Here is a 3,766-nt window from a genome sequence, read left to right on the forward strand (position 1 = left end):
CAACGATGACTTTAAAAAAAATATTGGAAGCAGTGAAGATAGTGATGACAAGGATATATATGACAAGGACTCACATTTATCTAACCTAGTGATTGGCCAACATTCATTTAGAGAACCATTGTTCATGCATGCTTTAGATCTTATTGTTATGCAAGTACTTGAATTTTTAGGGTATGCTAACTTATGTGACGCAAGAAATATTATAATTGTACTCATAAATTTATGTTTAGGATTTTGAATGAATTTTTGTTTATTTTTGTGTTTGATAGGTTGTTGTGAGGTAAATGGAGAATTATATGTTGAAATACAGTTTAATGACAAAAAAGTTATTATACGAATAATTAAGCGTTACAGTATATATCAAAAGGAATAGACTACAAAGTCTTTGAATCTAAACCAAATATGTTAGCTATGAATTAGATTGTGAGTTACTTTTTTAAGATAGTTTGAAGAAAAACAAATATTTTTGAGAAATTAGGAAGTATAACGGGTCACACAATTGTATTCGGACTAAGATTTTGTAAGATTATAGAAAGTTGGATATATATATATATATAATTGCAAAATATATTAAGCTAAAAGTAGAATTTGACCATTCTTTTAAGATAAAAGTTGTAATTAGTGAAGTTCATGCTCATATTACATAACAACAGACAAAAAAGTATGAATGGCAAAACAAAGACAATTGAAAAAATATTTGGTCAATAAAAAGACTTACATGAAGTTCTACCGCAATAGTTTGTAACAAAATGTGGAGTTCATAAAACAATTGTTCAATTATATGCTATTAAGTTTATTGTAATGATGAATTTATTCTTGATGTTTAAATATTACATTAAGTTTTTTGAAATTTTAATCTCTGCATTAATGCACATTCAAACACTACAAATTACTTGTACATGTTGATAGAACATATTTATATAAAAAGTACAAAAGACTTCTATTGGGACACATTTTAATCAAAGTAATTAACAAAATAAAATATGCGCTGTTACATTAACTTTATCCAAAATTATTATTTTTATATTATACATTTCCTAATATTAAAAATTTCATATTTAATAACATTATTATATCTTTTATTTTATTTCTTCTAACATTAAAAACTTTAAACTACAGTATTAATTTTTCACTATTTAAGAAATTTTTATTTTTATATTATACAATTCCTAATATTAAATTACTAATAACTAAAATTTACTATCCATAAAGTTAAATTGAAAATTATAATTAGTTTAAATAACTTGAATTAATTGAAATAAAATTTAATAACAAAATATTTACTTATATTTTAAGTACTATTCTAAATTATGTTTATACGAATTTATAGTTACATTACGAGCCATGTCTATAGAATTTCTAAAGTAGATTTTTTCTTTTTATAAAATCTATCTCTCTCTCTAAAAAGTATTTTAATTTTTTTTCTTCACTCTCTTTCTAGTCTCCTTCTTCCCCGCTCTTCACATTTTTCTCCTCTAACTTTCCTCCTATCCATGCATAAAAGTGTTGTTTGAGAGCTAATTTATAGTCCAAAAAATTATTACTAGTGAGTTTTTATGAAAGCTTTGAAGCTCCCTCCCCTGTGTTTATCATAGGAAGCTGAAAGTGGAGCCCCCGAGTCTTCAGGGATAGGACATGGCCTTGCAAAGCACGAGAGCGTCGAAAAGTGAAAAAAGTCCAATAAAACTCGTTAGCGACAATTTTTCAGGGACCTACAACTGCTGCAAATAGTAATCATGAAACCTTTAACTCAAACCAAGTAAAAATCGCAAGTAATTCTGCAAAAACTTCCGTATGAAGGTCGTTTTAAAAGTTAAATCTCATATTTAAATAAAAAAAATCCTTCCAAATACACTTCATATATGTTTTCAAGATATTTTTGTTATAATTACTTTATTGACGTGATTCTATTAAAAACTTGTAAAAAGGAAGGGTTAAAAATGCATTTAAAGTTATATTATTTTACAAATAAAGTGCACGTAATCTAGTTGCTGGGAGAGATTCTGCGAAGAAATCTATAGAAAAGTTGAGACGTGAACCAAAACCCAAGCAAGGTCTTGATTTGGTGGTGACCTACCTCTAAGAAGGCAAATAACATGCGTCGCATGTCATTCAGAAAGACGTGGAAGAGCACTTAGTTTGAAGTTTGTGACAATAAACCGTAACGTAGTACAACCTAACATAGCAGTCACTACAATAGTCAATAGAGTGCTATAGAAGAGTTGAAGAATTAAAAAGAAGAAAAAGGGTATGCCTTATTGATTAGACATCACCGCCGCCAGCTAACTGTTACTTTGCATGTGATGATGCAGTGTTGCAAAGATCAATGAATTATTGGGGCGTTGGAAGCATTTTTTTCACACTTCGGTAACTAAAAACAAGGGATGAATTATATGCAAGAGCAATGTCATGGGATGGCAATATTATATGTTTTGGTTGGTAAGATTATTAATTTAGTCCCACCACCACGCTAAGTATTTTTTAATTATTCATTTTAAAATAAAGCTTTTATCATTAATAAATATCTAAAAGATGTTAACTTTCAAGATTAAGTGACATGTATATACTAAAACAATATCATTTCCCGCAGTATCATGAATAAATTTAACTAATTTTGTATCATTATCTCCAATATTTTCTTTTAATCATGACATTTCTAGTCATCCCTGAATGTATTCTCCTTCTCTATTATAACCATTTCTATACTATTAATGATAATAATAGTATATCTATTTCAATATAATAATAAATTTTGTATATCATAGTTTCGACTGAGACATTTGGTAAAACAAGTTAACATTATTTCATTCAAAATAAAAATGAAGTAATACACTTGAAACAAGAAGTTAAAACCAAAAATAAAGTAGTTTTCAGTTATTTGAAGGTGGTTCATTCACTTAATATTTTATTTCTATATTTTATATTATTCTTCTAATTTGGTTTAAATTTTACTTTAAATTAATAAAACTCTCGTTAGTTATTCATCAGTTGACATGTTAGGTTGAAAATTTTATTACTAATGTCCTTTAATTTTCATATCATTAATTAGTTTATGTAATTAAGAAACTTACGTCTTAGTTTTTATATGAATATTTTTATTATATTTTAATTCTTGTTGATAACATTTTGGTCCTTGTATTAATGATGTTATAATTGTAAGGATCAAACTATAATAAAAATATTCTTATAGAGACTATAATATAATTTTTTTTAAGTAGATGAACTAATTCATAAAAGTATGATAACTAAAGAGATTAAATATATATAAATTAATTAATTATTTTTAATTAAAATTATTATTTTACTTTAATAAAAAGGTCATTATTGAACATCATGACAAATTATAAAAATACTAATAAAATTAAAATAATACTAAAGGCATCTTCACAATTGTACTTAAATTTTTTTCTTTATTAAAATGAAAAATATATTATTTGATCAATTACCTTAATAAATCAAAATTAATTTACCATTTTAAATATGTTTGTTTTAGCTTTTACTGCAATTAAGTTAAAATATTAAATGAAAAATAAATTTATTTTTATGATAATAATTGAAAATGAATTCAATTTTTTTTCTAATCATAGAATAAAATTATTCTTAAAATATAAATGTATAATATTTGGCTTAATTATATTTTTACTTTTTAAAAAAGTTTTTTTTAAATTTAGTCTTTATATAAAATTTTGTTAGAATAGAGTTCTAACTTTTTGAACTTATTAAAAATTGGTCCACACAGTCAATTATATTCTCTATTAATTGATGA

Source organism: Abrus precatorius, unplaced genomic scaffold (assembly GCF_003935025.1).
Source record: "Abrus precatorius isolate BTA unplaced genomic scaffold, Abrus_2018 Scaffold10, whole genome shotgun sequence".
Taxonomy (NCBI): domain Eukaryota; kingdom Viridiplantae; phylum Streptophyta; class Magnoliopsida; order Fabales; family Fabaceae; genus Abrus; species Abrus precatorius.